The sequence below is a fragment of the Convolutriloba macropyga genome, chromosome 3 (assembly GCF_964194025.1).
Source record: "Convolutriloba macropyga chromosome 3, txConMacr16.3, whole genome shotgun sequence".
In the NCBI taxonomy this organism is placed as follows: domain Eukaryota; kingdom Metazoa; phylum Xenacoelomorpha; order Acoela; family Convolutidae; genus Convolutriloba; species Convolutriloba macropyga.
In genome coordinates, this window is record NC_134470.1 from 44,174,386 (window position 1) to 44,190,048 (window position 15,663).

Here is a 15,663-nt window from a genome sequence, read left to right on the forward strand (position 1 = left end):
GTTTAATATAGCTTCGGTCTCGACCAAAATTGTCCTGAACACATCAAGCGGCAGTCTTCTGGAGCCTAGAATGATCAATAGAGTGCGTTTCGTGGTCTGGATCAAGCGCTCCCAAATACCGCCAAAATGAGGTCCATAGGGAGGATTGAACTTCCAGGTTGTGTTCGTTGCTGCCATTGCTTTGTAGATTTTGTCGTTGTCGAGACGTTTCACAGATCTTTTTAGTTCCTCAGATGCACCAATAAATGTCTTGCCATTGTCGCTGAGCATTGTTATTGGCTGGCATCTGCGGCTTACAAAACGTCGATAGGCGTTTAAAAAAGTGTCAGAGTTGAGATCGGGACAAGCTTCTAGATGGACACACCTAGTAACCAGGCAAGTGAAGATGAGGCCGTAGTGTTTTTCAATCTGTCCTTTGGCATCTTCTATATAAAAGGGTCCAAAAAAGTCGACTCCGCTGTTCGCGAAAGGATACTGGGTAGAGTCTGTCGGGGAACGGCAGGCAGGCAGGGGAGCCATGACGGGTTGAATGTTTTGAGCGGCAATTCGTCTGCAGAGAAAACATCTGTACTTTATACTTAAAAGTGTTTTTCTGAGTCCAATGATGTGGTATCTTTGCTGCACAAAAGCTTTCACTGGCTCTGTTCCTTGACGATGCAAATGTTGTGTGCATGCTCTATATAGAGTCTCGCTATCTTGTCTTTTGCGTGCAGTATAATCGGAAATTTCTCGACTTCGAGGTTATCTGGCGCAAATTGCAGTCTTCCACATGACCGAAGCATTTCATTATTGTCCAACATTGGGTTGAGTGAACGGATTTTGCTCTTTGAATTTATCCTGGAACCACGTTTCAGGGCTTGGATTGTTGAGAAGAAAAAATTTTGCTGCGACATTTTGATCAGCCGATTTCTTGCAAGAATGACGTCTTCTGTTATATACTGTTGATCTTTAGGCCTTTGTTTTCTAATCCGAAAGACCAAATTGAAGACTGTTGCTAAAGTCAGGAGCAACTTGTTCCAAGTTGAGAACCGTGTCGGGTTGATTATTTGCTCCGACAAATTGCGTGAAATTTCACGCGTTGCTAACACATGCTTTGGAGAGTTTTCAGGAGCACTGAGCCGTCTTGTGGAAAGAAATGCTGGCGCTGTTAGCCACTTAGCTGGTATTTCGTCTGGATTGAGACCACGGGTCCCGTGGTCAGCTGGATTTTCTTTGGTGGTAACGTGTTTCCATTGGTAAGCATCAGTTGATGCAAGGATTTCTTTGAGGCGATTCGCAACAAAAACAGGTTGTTTCTTGGTTGTGGATAACCAGTCAAGTACTACTTGACTATCTGTCCAGAGTGTAGAACGAGTAATGTGAAATGATGACTCTTTCATGATGGTTGAAAGGATGCGCACTCCGATGACTGCGGCTTCCAACTCTAATTTGGGTATGCTGATTTGTTTAATTGGAGCAACTTTGCATTTGCCTATTAAATAACAAGTTTCAACATCAGTGGCTAAGTTAGGAACTGTTTTCAAGTACGCAACGGCTGCAACTGCTACAGCTGAGGCGTCGACAAATACATGGATTTCATTTTCACTTTCTGGTGAATCGCAACTCTTATTGAGAGTTCTGTTCAATGTCACTTCTGGTGAAGAAAAGTAAAAGTCCAAACTCTTTTGAAGTGGTTTAACTACTTGAGGGGCAATTTGTTCATCCCATTTTTTCCCAAGTTTCCACAGTTCTTGAAGAACTATTTTGAAACGGATCGTTGATGGCGACATTATCCCAATTGGGTCGAAGATCGAGGAGACAAGACTAAAGATCTTACGTTGAGTGTACGCTAACGCATCTTTTGGGAAATCAGCGAGAGGTTTCATAAGAAAACAGTCTTTCTCAAGATTCCATTTAACACCAAGAACTCGAACAATATCTGTCTGGTTGTCTTTGTCATCTGGAGGGATTTGGTTTAGGACTATAGAGCTGTTTGAAACAAATTTTGTGAGTCGAAATCCACCTGTTTTTAGACAATGTTTTGTTTCAAGAACTGCATTACAAGCGTCTTTTTCTGTTGCATGTGATTGGATGTAGTCATCCATGTAAAAGTGCTTTCTGACAGCTTTGAGGGCTTCTGGGAACTGTTGACTTTTCTCTTTGACACAATGGTTAAGAACTTATATTGCGCACGAAGGCGAGCAATTTGCTCCAAAGATGAGTCTGGTAAATTGGTACTGTTTTATCTGATTGTCTGCTAACCAGAGAAATCGAAGAGCAGATTGATCAAACTGATGGATGGCGATTCGCATGAACATGCCTTCGATGTCCGCAAGGACCGCCACGGGATGTTCTCGAAATCTCATAGGGACACCTAAAAGGTTATTAAGGAGATCTGGTCCAGTAAGAAGGTTTGAATTAAGCGATCGGCCGCGGAATTTTGATGCGGCATTTGCAACTCGGCGGACTTTTCCGGGCTTATTGATATTTTCCACAGGATGGTGTGGCAGGTACCAAATTCTGTCTGGTTGAGGGTCTTGCATTTCCACCGGTTTGACATAGTTTTTCTCGAGGTCTGTCAAAAGAGTCTCATTGTATTTTTCTTGCAACGAAGGTTTACGCTGAAGGCGTGTGTTGAGGCTTTTGACTTGGTTCAGTGCAGAATAGAAGTTGTTTTCCAACTTTATTTCTGATTTCCATGGCAGTTTGATTTCATATCTCTCACCATTGTGATTGATGGAGTTCTTCAAAATATCAAGAAACTGTTCTTCTTGCTTTGTGTAAACTTGTTCACGGTCCTTCTGAATGCCATCTGCTTCAATACTCCAGAACTGTTGAACCAGTTCGTCAAGTCCGGGTTCATCTGTTCTGTTTCTTGAGACATTGAAAATAAATTTCTTCTGCTGACTTGGGGGCTGTTGAGTGGTGGCTGAGATACAATTCTCATATTCACCAGCGAGGATCCAACCAAGTTTAGTTTTCACACCAAACGGTTGATTTTGATTGCCAGGTATAACATGTGTAGGGTAGGTGAATGCGAATGCGTTAACACCGAGGAGGGCGCCGATTTTGCCATCGGCAATATTTGGGAAATGTATGTGGCGCAAACTGTTGAAGGCATCACAAATTTGATTAAGTTCAAAAGTTTTTGCAGCTGCGACGTTCAGAGACGGGGTGCTGAACGTCCGAGAGAGTTCAAACGATATTTCAATTGACTTATATGGAGTTATCGTGACTGGCTCAACAATTTTTGAGAGGGACATGATGTTCTCTGTATTGAGAAATTGTAGTGGTACTGACTGTTGAGTTTCACGGGGAAGCTCAAGAAATTCAGCTTTGGCGTCCAATACAAAGCTGAATTGGCTACCGGGATCTATGAGGGCGTAGGTATCGAATGCTTTATTCCCCTTGAGGAATGAAACAGGAATAAGCTGCAATTGCTCATACCAATTCTTCGGTGTTTCTGAGCATTGGTTAATGCTGAACGATTGGTTAATTGCATTGCCGTTTAAATTACGTCGTTGCACGTTTTGCTGGCTTTGGTTGTTGAAAGTTTGGCCATAACGGCTGTTGGGGGCTTTGTTTGTTCGACTTTTCTGTTGAGAAGATGTATTTGGATTTTGACTTGAATCGTTACTACTAGAAGAAGCTGTTGGATTGCTAACAGAAACAACTTCAGTAGAAAAGGCTGCTTCAGGGCGTTTGATTTGCTTGGCAGGATCATGAAGAGTTGTGTGGTGGAATCCACTGCAAACCTGACATCGTTTTTGCGATGGGCACGATTGTTTGTGGTGTTTGTTGCTCAAGCAGTTTGTACAAAAATTGCTTTGGCTGACAAGGTTGTATCGATCACCTGGTGAGCACAACTGATACTCAGGGCAAGTGGCAATGCTGTGTTCTTGTTTGCACTTCTCGCAAGATCGTTTTGTGTTAAAAGTTTTATTCGGAACGTTTTGCGAAGTTGACGGTTGTTTTTGCTGAGGCGCAAAGTTCCAATGTTTTCTACTGTTTTCCACTGATGCGTTTTTGACTGACAATGGGAGGTTGCTTTTGTATGGCTTGGTTTGTAGATTGTTCAAGTTGGCAAACTTTGAGGCTTGAGAACTGATGGTTCTTTGATTGCTTTCTCGACTCACTTTGTCGTAGATTTGAGCTTGGAGCTCTAACCATTGTTGAAAATCGACGAGAGTCGGGTCTGAGCTGAGCTCGGTAAAACAATGTTCAGTCCATTTCAGAACCAAATGATGTGGTGTTTTCTCTTTGGCTTTCTTAATGAGTGTTGTAGACTGGAGGTCTGCTGTAAATCCAAGGTATTGGAAGGCTTGCACAAGTCTTTTCAAAAATGAGGAAAAGGCAATGAAGCTTTGCTTGTTTTGGAAGTTCATTTGCCAGTTTTCCAGCTGGTTAATGAACGTATTCACAATTATCGTACGATCACCGAAATGTCGGATTATTTCATTCAGTGCTGTCTGATAATAAGATGGATCGCAGGAATAAGCATGGATCAAGTCCTTTGCTTTCCCAATTACAGAATTCTGCAAGTAGGTTATACGATGTGTGTCTGTAATGGAAGGGTTGTTGTGAATCATCGTGTTGAAGTTATTGATCCACTCGTGAAAGTGGATAGGGTCACCATTGAAATTCTGAAGTTTCAAAGGTGGCAATTTGATTGAATGTTTGAAATCAACATTTCCTTTTTCCTGTGTTACATTTGGGTTCGAGTATACTGAGCTTATGTGTTGATTGACAGTGGGAAGTAAACTCTGGTTAATTGGAGGCTGGCTTAACTGATTTTGTCCGACAGCATTTAGTGGTTGATTAATGCACATTGGGGCATGGATCGTGGAAGTTACTGGAGCTTGAAAGTTCGATGGAGCTTGTGAGCCTTGAATAAACTGGTTGTTACACAACTGACTGGAATGTGTCACACATTGTTTAACTGGGAAAGTGCTGGGAATTCCATGTTGACTGTTAACAGGTTGTGGAAATTGCACAGGAGCCGCAATTCCGTTTGATTGTGGAGCTACCTGGTTTGGCAGAAAATTAGGAGCTGCAGGATTTAAGACGGTATTTTGATGCTGTTGTTCCATCAGGGGCACAGTAATTGGAAGGAAACCTGCGGATTGTACCCCAGTTATAGGATTAATACAATGATTGGATTGTAGGCAACTGTTTTCTGCGACTATTTTATCAGTTCTACTTGGGAGATGCGAGGTTCTGTTTGCCACTGTGGGTAAGCAGGGGAGTTTTTGCAGATCACAGTTCAACAGTTGACTATCGAGGTATCCACTTGTTCCTATTTGAATTTGAGAAGGTCCAAAATCCTGTTGCAGATTGGGAAAATTATGGTATAGAGGATTTCTGTTGGCAGTTGAATCCTGATTATTGCTTTGATTTGGCAAGTTTAAATTAAACGTTTTCTCCAATACCGAGTTTGGGCAAATAGACCATCTGCTTGTAATTGAATAGTTGGATCTGCCAAATTGAAGGGGTTTGAAAGTGAGTAATTACCTGAAAGGTTCAAATTTTGGAATGGAGGCAAAAGGTTCTGCGACGTGTCAAAGTTGTCACTCAAGCTGATTTGAGCTGTTTCAATATCGCAGACATCTCTATTTACCAGGTTGGAGGCAATTTCGAGCTTCCCTGATCTTGTTGGAGAAGTGAATTCTTGGCTGGTATCTTTGTCAAAGCAGGGAAAATGATTCGGAGCGTTTGTTTGGTTTTCAAGGTTATTTTTCGATTTTAGAAGAATTTCATGAACTTCCTTTTTAGGATTTCTTTGGTGGGCTTCAAGCACATGCTGAATTTGAAGTCCTGGTTCATTAGATGTTTATAGAAACAATGATGGTTGTCTTGGCCGTGGTGGTATTGGGGGCGGCTGATTGAAGAGGTTACTGCTGGTCTGCTTTTCTTCTATATCGCGCTGATGCTGGATTCGTTCCTTGTCGTCACTGGGCGCAGGTGTTGATTGCCGAGACAGGTTTCTTCTGCTGGAGATGATGCTGACATCATTTCTAATGCGACTGGAAGACTGAATGAGCTGGCCATCGTCGTCCAACAGATCGACTCGCAGTTCCAGTTCATTGAGGCGAGTTATTAGTGCCGTTTGCCTATTCAATATAGATGATGCAGTGCTTTGATGTGGCTGCTGTCTCATCACTTCCTCTGAGAGTTTCTTCAGCTCTGTTTCCTGGCCTTTGATTTTGTTGATCATCAAAGACAATGATCGGAAACTCTTTTTCTGCTCCACAGTTTTCTCAAGGAGATCGAGCAGTTTTTTCATTGACAATTCTGTCGCTTTGAACATATTGATGGCAAACTGACATTCAGCGCTGTTCTGCTTTGACATATTGGTGGCTGCTGCTCTGTTGTAGCTGATTGTTGATGATGTTGGTGAGTAAGCTCGTTACTGAAGGTGAAAAACGGCTTTGAGAACCGGAGCGACGCAAATTTTTTTATGTGAAAAAAGATTGTCTAAGGTTTGAATGCTAATGATCCTAGTTTTTTCCTGTTCAAAAGACCAGCGACGCAACTTTTCTCAAAAATGATGTCCTAGAATGTGTTTTGTGTGCTAAATCTAGCTTTTTGCACTAAAAAAAACCTAAAAGCTTTTCCGAACGTTCGCGCGTTTTAACCGTTTTTCGTTCAACAGACCTAAATAATTGCTGGCTTTTTGTTGAAATAACACAAGTTTCGCTTAAATAGCTGACGTTAACTGTTTGAACTAGTATGTGTGGCTACTGTGGTTTACAGGAAAACTGTGCCTTGCTACAATTATGCAATTGAACCAAAATTAGACCAGAACTCAAATAATTGTTACATTAAACTCCTTTTTCTTAAAAACTTCAATAAACTCGTCTTTTTCTCTCAAATACGAATAAATTACCAAACTTATAAAACTGCCCAAGAGACTTTCCTTAGCTCCCTAACCCTAACCAAGCACTATGATTAAAAAATACCTCTCACAGTTTTTTTGCGAATTTATAACTTTGAAACCTGTTCTTTTTCTAGGAGTTTATTGTTGTTTTGACGGCTAAAGATAAGAAATTAGCAAAAATGCGATGCGTTTAGGCAACAAGGGCTACGGAAGGGCTACTGAATGCTAGAAAGTTGCAGAGACGAGTCATATTGTGGGAAACTTTAGAATTCTTTCGGAAATTGTCTTTTCCGGGTTTTGCAAAACTTTTCGTTTTCTTCAAAACTGTGTGACTTTATCGGCTTTTTTTCACTCTGTCTTCGTTATTTAAAAAATGCATTGACTGTATTAAACTCTCAAAGCTCTCTCCGACAATTAGCGTCTGAGATCTGCCTTTCAGAAAGAAATTGAAAGTAGGAAAAAAGACATCAAAATTTCTGGTGACTACTGGAACCAATTTTCTTTGAAAACTCCTCTTCTGCTGATGGTAACGTCTGAAACCAATAGGGATAAAGGGACTTCGCAGACGGCAACGTCTGAGACCGAGGACTTCTGCAAAAGTTTTGGAAGTTTTTTCCAAAAAAAAATAAAATGGTATTTATTTTTGTCAAATGAAAGTTTTGATATTTGGTGTGGCGCCTAAAGACTTTCTATTTACTTCCCTATACAGGTAAAACAAACAAACAGACTAACAATGACTTGTCTTTGTTTGTTTAGTGGTTTATTCGACAATTCAAATGAATATGTAGTCAGAAAATTAACTTGTGTTTTTTGAATTTTATGATTTCAAAAAATTTTTTCTGACATTTCCCATTTACATGATACTGATTGGATATATCGATGCAAATAGCTTTCTGTTTGATTACAAACCAAATCAAAAGAGTGGTTTAATAGTTTTTTTCGCAATTGAAACGGATATGTAGTCAGAAAACAGGGTAAGCAGGGGAGTTTTTGCAGATCACAGTTCAACAGTTGACTATCGAGGTATCCACTTGTTCCTATTTGAATTTGAGAAGGTCCAAAATCCTGTTGCAGATTGGGAAAATTATGGTATAGAGGATTTCTGTTGGCAGTTGAATCCTGATTATTGCTTTGATTTGGCAAGTTTAAATTAAAGGTTTTCTCCAATACCGAGTTTTGGGCAAATAGACCATCTGCCTGTAATTGAATAGTTGGATCTGCCAAATTGAAGGGGTTTGAAAGTGAGTGATTACCTGAAAGGTTCAAATTTTGGAATGGAGGCAAAAGGTTCTGCGACGTGTCAAAGTTGTCACTCAAGCTGATTTGAGCTGTTTCAATATCGCAGACATCTCTATTTACCAGGTTGGAGGCAATTTCGAGTTTCCCTGATCTTGTTGGAGAAGTGAATTCTTGGCTGGTATCTTTGTCAAAGCAGGGAAAAGGATTCGGAGCGTTTGTTTGGTTTTCAAGGTTATTTTTCGATTTTAGGAGACTTTCATGAACTTCCTTTTTAGGATTTCTTTGGTGGGCTTCAAGCACATGCTGAATTTGAAGTCCTGGTTCATTAGACGTTTGTAGAAACATTGATGGTTGTCTTGGCCGTGGTGGTATTGGGGGCGGCTGATTGAAGAGGTTACTGCTGGTCTGCTTTTCTTCTATATCGCGCTGATGCTGGATTCGTTCCTTGTCGTCACTGGGCGCAGGTGTTGATTGCCGAGACAGGTTTCTTCTGCTGGAGATGATGCTGACATCATCTCTAATGCGACTGGAAGACTGACTGAGCTGGCCATCGTCGTCCAACAGATCGACTCGCAGTTCCTGTTCATTGAGGCGTGTTATTAGTGCCGTTTGCCTATTCAATATAGATGATGCAGTGCTTTGATGTGGCTGCTGTCTCATCACTTCCTCTGAGAGTTTCTTCAGCTCTGTTTCCTGGCCTTTGATTTTGTTGATCATCAAAGACAATGATCGGAAACTCTTTTTCTGCTCCACAGTTTTCTCAAGGAGATCGAGCAGTTTTTTCATTGACATTTCTGTCGCTTTGAACATATTGATGGCAAACTGACATTCAGCGCTGTTCTGCTTTGACATATTGGTGGCTGCTGCTCTGTTGTAGCTGATTGTTGATGATGTTGGTGAGTAAGCTCGTTACTGAAGGTGAAAAACGGCTTTGAGAACCGGAGCGACGCAAATTTTTTGATGTGAAAAAAGGTTGTCTAAGGTTTGAATGCTAATGATCCTAGTTTTTTCCTGTTCAAAAGACCAGCGACGCAACTTTTCTCAAAAATGATGTCCTAGAATGTGTTTTGTGTGCTAGATCTAGCTTTTTGCACTAAAAAAAACCTAAAAGCTTTTCCGAACGTTCGCGCGTTTTAACCGTTTTTCGTTCAACAGACCTAAATAATTGCTTGTTTTTTGTTGAAATAACACAAGTTTCGCTTAAATAGCTGACGTTAACTGTTTGAACTAGTATGTTTGGCTACTGTGGTTTACAGGAAAACTGTGCCTTGCTACAATTATGCAATTGAACCAAAATTAGACCAGAACTCAAATAATTGTTACATTAAACTCCTTTTTCTTAAAAACTTCAATAAACTCGTCTTTTTCTCTCAAATACGAATAAATTACCAAACTTATAAAACTGCCCAAGAGACTTTCCTTAGCTCCCTAACCCTAACCAAGCACTATGATTAAAAAATACCTCTCACAGTTTTTTTGCGAATTTATAACTTTGAAACCTGTTCTTTTTCTAGGAGTTTATTGTTGTTTTGACGGCTAAAGATAAGAAATTAGCAAAAATGCGATGCGTTTAGGCAACAAGGGCTACGGAAGGGCTACTGAATGCTAGAAAGTTGCAGAGACGAGTCATATTGTGGGAAACTTTAGAATTCTTTCGGAAATTGTCTTTTCCGGGTTTTGCAAAACTTTTCGTTTTCTTCAAAACTGTGTGACTTTATCGGCTTTTTTTCACTCTGTCTTCGTTATTTAAAAAATGCATTGACTGTATTAAACTCTCAAAGCTCTCTCTGACAATTAGCGTCTGAGATCTGCCTTTCAGAAAGAAATTGAAAGTAGGAAAAAAGACATCAAAATTTCTGGTGACTACTGGAACCAATTTTCTTTGAAAACTCCTCTTCTGCTGATGATAACGTCTGAAACCAATAGGGATAAAGGAACTTCGCAGACGGCAACGTCTGAGACCGAGAACTTCTGCAAAAGTTTTGGAAGTTTTTTCCAAAAAAAAAATAAAATGGTATTTATTTTTGTCAAATGAAAGTTTTGATATTTGGTGTGGCGCCTAAAGACTTTCTATTTACTTCCCTATACAGGTAAAACAAACAAACAGACTAACAATGACTTGTCTTAGGGGTTTGTTTAGTGGTTTATTCGACAATTCAAATGAATATGTAGTCAGAAAATTAACTTGTGTTTTTTGAATTTTATGATTTCAAAAAATTTTTTCTGACATTTCCCATTTACATGATACTGATTGGATATATCGATGCAAATAGCTTTCTGTTTGATTACAAATCAAATCAAAAGAGTGGTTTAATAGTTTTTTTCGCAATTGAAACGGATATGTAGTCAGAAAACTAAATTGTGTTTTTTAAATTTTCTGAATTCAAAAAATTTTCTCCGACATTTCTTATTTATATGATACTGATTGGATATATCGATGCAAATAGCTTTCTGTTTGATTACAAACCAATTCAAAAGAGTGGTTTAATGGTTTTTTCCGCAATTGAAACGGATATGTAGTCAGAAAACTAAATTGTGTTTTTTGAATTTTCTGAATTCAAAAAATTTTCTCCGACATTTCTTATTTATATGATACTTATCGGATATATCGACGCAAATAGCTTTCTCTTTGATTACAAATCAATTCAAAAGAGTGGTTTAAAAGTTTTTTCCGCAATTGAAACGGATATGTAGTCAGAAAACTAAATTGTGTTTTTTGAATTTTCTGATTTAAGGAACATTTCTCTGATTTTTGTGTTTTTTTTCGCAGATTCTTCTTTAAAAATGAGAAAATTGCCTTAACTCGCTTTGAAAATAATGAAACTAGTCGAGGTTTTTGAATCGAGGTGTTATAGTAACAAATAAGCTTTTTTGGGGGACAAATATCAATTTTTTGGAGGCTTTTTGTCGAAAAAAAAGTAGAGATTTTGGATGGCTCTAACCGGGGAACAGGACATCAGAGGTAACGTCTGAGACCTCGGGCGGACTTCTGCTGGTGACGTCTGAAACCAGTAAAAAACTTGATCCTCTCGTCGGGGTGACGTTTGTAACCCAAACTTGGCTTCGTCGCTGAAAAAATTGCTTCTCTTTTTTTTTTTTTTTTTGTAGATAAGGATTCAATTACATTGTTCTAGACAGTTTGTTAAGTTTTTTATATCAGTTTTAAGTTGCGGGAACAACCAACTCGTTTTGGTTGCGATAAGGACAAAAGTCAATGTTTTTTCAAGTTTTACTTCTGACTTGATTGTTGCACGACAAAGCATAAACGCACATTACTCAACCTCAGCATATTATCTCTGGATGTGATTTTAAGGGGGGCTGCTATTGCTTGGGGGGCTACAATGGGAAAGACTCCAAATAACCACAAATTGCCGATTTATAAGCAAAGGATTTTATTGTTCCGACCCCCACATTAGTGGGGAGGGAGGAACTATATACTCAACTGGGTTATTTTTGTTCAGTCAATTTTGGCCGATCGATATATTCATCGTACAGAATTGTGAGTGGTATCATTAAAAAGCCCGTCCAGCGTAGAATACGGAACTTAAAAGATTTTTTCGATTTTCGTTTTTTACAGGGAGTTATCGAGGTTTAAAGTTTTGTGAACATTCGACTGTTTTTGTTCACATTTTAAGTAATTTTTGCTAAAATTTCGCACAAGTTCGATAACATAATTCAAAATAAGTTAAAATTTTTAACGGCAAACTTGTTGTTACCCTTAGAGATAGAAGAACGTGGCTGAATTGTTTAATTGAAATTTTTTTGGCTGAAATTTTTGACAAAATTTTTAAAAATCAAAATTTTTTCATCAAAAATGGCACAAAATATGCTTTTTTGGTCCAACTTGTTAACGTTTGCCGAATTTAGTCACCTAGAAATCATAACACAGACTCCCTGATCTCAAAAAGAGCACTAGCTGCAATTAGAGGCCGTATGAAAGTCTTCAGGAATTAAAACTTTGCCATTTTTTGCAAATTTAACTCAATAATTATACAAAATGCATCGATGTTTTTTCTTAATATTTGAAAAATTCCGTTCAACAATTGGTCTAAATTGGAAACACTTGGAACACTTGGTCGGTTTGCTGGGCGCGGGACAAAATCAGGGAGAGGTTCAATAATGTCATGAATTCTTAGAATCCGGGACTTTTTGGTTTTTATTTTGATGCTGCCTTTTTCAAAATATTTTGCTATTTTTTTATAATATTAATTACTGACAATATTTTTTATTCACAGCTCCGTTAATGACAGCTTCAATTTACGTAAATTTGAGGCCGAATGTAGATACAGTTTGTTTTCAGAGAACCAAAGGGTTTTTACGGCTTTGAGGAAGAATTTTATTAAAATTTAACTAAATTCTTATCTTTTGCTTTCAATTGTTATTCTTTTGGCAGTCAGATTTTTAAATTTAACCACTCAAAGATCTATATTTTTTCCTCAAGAGGTGCAAGTGATCCTTTTCTATTCATTCGGTTGTTACCTAATGACTCTTTATGTTATTGAATGTAATTGTTTTTCTGTGATTTTTTGAACATGTCAATTTTTTATATTATTTTAGTCAACAATTTGCTTATTCTCAGTAAGTACCGGTGATCCTTTCCTCCTTGCAGAATACAAAATACTTTTGTGACCGATTGTTTTAACAGAGGGTTTTCTTGCTTTCGGTACTACGAGTTTTCATACAAAATTTTTGGATTTTTCTCCATAATTGCCCATTTTTGCTGTTGTTTTGTTTCTTTTTCAAACTGTCGCATTATTTGACAATCTAACTGAAAAAAGCTTTACAACATTTGAAACTGAACATATTTTCTGTTTTGACATATATATGACATATGGTTTGAAGGGCTTCGACACCGTTCTCTTGCAGAAATTGGTAGAGTTTTTTTATTCTTAATATTTGAAGAATTCCCTTCAACAATTGGTCCAAATTGCAAACACTTGGAACACTTGGTCGGTTTCCGGGGCGCGCGACAAAATCAGGGAGAGATTCAATAATATCATGAATTCTTAGAATCCGGGACTTTTTGGTTTTTATTTTGATGCTGCCTTTTTCAAAATATTTTGCTATTTTTTTAATATATTAATTACTGACAATATTTTTATTCACAGCTCCGTTAATGACAGCTTCAATTTACGTAAATTTGAGGCCAAATGTAGATACAGTTTGTTTTCAGAGAACCAAAGGGTTTTTACGGCTTTGAGGAAGAATTTTATTAAAATTTAACTAAATTCTTATCTTTTGCTTTCAATTGTTATTCTTTTGGCAGTCAGATTTTTAATTTTAACCACTCAAAGATCTAAATTTCTTCCTCAAGAGGTGCAAATGAAGCTTTTCTATTCAATCGGTGGTTACCTAATGACTCTTTATGTTAATGAATGTAATTGTTTTACTGTGATTTTTTGAACATGTCAATTTTTTATATTATTTTAGTCATTAATTTGCTTATTCTCAGTAAGTACCGGTCATCCTTTCCTGCAAAGTACAAAATACTTTTGTGACCGATTGTTTTAACAGAGGGTTTTCTTGCTTTCGGTACTACGAGTTATCATACAAAATTTTTGGATTTTTCTGCATAATTGCCCAATTTTGCTGTTATTTTGTTTCTTTTTCAAACTGTCACATTATTTGACAATCTAACTGAAAAAAGCTTTACAACATTTGAAACTGAACATATTTTTTGTTTTGCCATATATATGACTTATGGTTTGAAGGGCTGCGACACCGTTCTCTTGCAGAAATTGGTAGAGTTTTTTATTTTTGCCCTTTATTTGTTGTTAATTTTTGTTGTCATATGCCAAATATTATGTAATTAAAGGTCTCAGTGGCCAACTATAGATAAACAAATGAACTTAACAACTGATATCGGTAAATAGATAATGGTTATTTTGACTTTCAAATTAAATTTCTAAAAAAGAGTAATAGTATTCTTTAACTTATCCCTTTTTGCTCTTGTTTGCGTTTTTTTCGTATTTTACAATGTTGTATCATTTTGGTAAAAAGCCTCATTATTTAGAGCTCTTTTTAATTTTTGTTCATTCAAACAATAGTTTTTCTGTTGTTTAAAGTTTTTAAATGATGTCTTCAGGGCTTAGACAATTTGTTTCAGAACAATTTTGTGAAGTTTAGATACTTTTCAGTTTTTGTGGTTTTTTGTTGTCATTTTGTGATAGTCGTTCTACAAAAACACGTTATGACGATCAAAGGAGATGCAAGTGAAGAAGCTATATCCCCACGGTTGATAAATTTAATGGCTTCAAAACTGTGGTTTCGTAATGTTGTTTGTGAAACTTATTAGTTCAGCTTGTATTTAATGTTATTTTATAGTCTTATGATTTATCCTCCTTAATAACAGTCGCAATTATTTTTCCGAGTACTTGCAAGACAAACTGTCTACCCATTTAGTCGAAAGCCTTTGTTGGCTATGAATTTTTTAAATATTTGTTTTTAATAGAATAAGAGGTAGATTTTCGAGATCTGCCAATTTTATTTCTGTTAAATTGGAGCAAAGCACCTCTATAGACAATTCACAACAATTATCTATTGAAAAACATTTTGCTCTTCATAACGGTTTTATTTTCCTCAAATGGTTTTTCTTCTCGGAATAACGAGTTTTCATGAAACGAATTTTCGTGATTTTTGCATATTTGCCCATTTTCGTAGGTTTTTGTTTTCGTTTCACAGTATCACAATAATGGGCGTCATTTGATTTACAAATGTTGTCACCTGCAAAAAATGCAAACGAAGATTTGTATTGTTTTTAGTGATCAGCTTAATATTTAATTGATTAGGGGGACAACGTTTTCGTGCATAATTTTTCGCGCAAATTTTTTGTTTTTGCCTGTATTTGTCGTTCTTTTAGTAGTCGTATGACATATCCTGGATAATGAAAGGCCTCAGTCACTCTCTATTGAGGTTTAAAAGACTCTCTCAGTCATTTGATTTGATGCCTATTGTTTCTATTCAGTTCGAATTTAATTCTGTTTTTTTAAAGAAGCAATGTTATAATAAACGCATTGAGGAAAAGTCCCTTATTTTGTTCCAAAAAAGTACCGGTTAATCTTCTTAGTATAAATTTTATCTGATGCCATTTTGATTTGGTTGTTAGTGGTTTTCAAAAAATGGACAAGGAGTTTTGGTCGTAATCAATATTTGTAACTAATTGATTTTTATTGCCGTCTTTTCTGGTAGTGATATTATGGTAGCCACAGGTCTCATAGGCTCTCTAGAGTAGATTATTTTATTCTTTCAATAGTTTGTTGAACGATATGTTGATATGTTAATTTTTTAATCTCTTCCTCATTTGGTAGACAATTAAGTGAAAAATGTAGATGAGCGGGGTCGGAACTTAATGTGCGAACGCACATTACCGAGCCTCCTTGTTTATCTGTACTATTACTGATCATTCGGGACATATAGCAAGATATTTTTGGATACTACTCCATTGAATTCTGAAATGTTTGAAAATGAAGGTTTTATTGGACGCATTCAACTTCAAACAGCTTCAAAATAAAGGAGCGTTGCTAGACAATCTGCCGAAAACAACTTTTATGTTCTAATAATCATTCTTT

General features: G+C 37.3%; 1 protein-coding gene across 1 annotated transcript in view; it reads left to right on the forward strand.

The window, feature by feature from the left end:
• LOC142336638 (uncharacterized) overlaps positions 1-15,663 on the forward strand; it is a 192,653-nt gene that overhangs the window by 141,624 nt on the left and 35,366 nt on the right. The gene's annotated exons all lie outside the window — the stretch shown is intronic.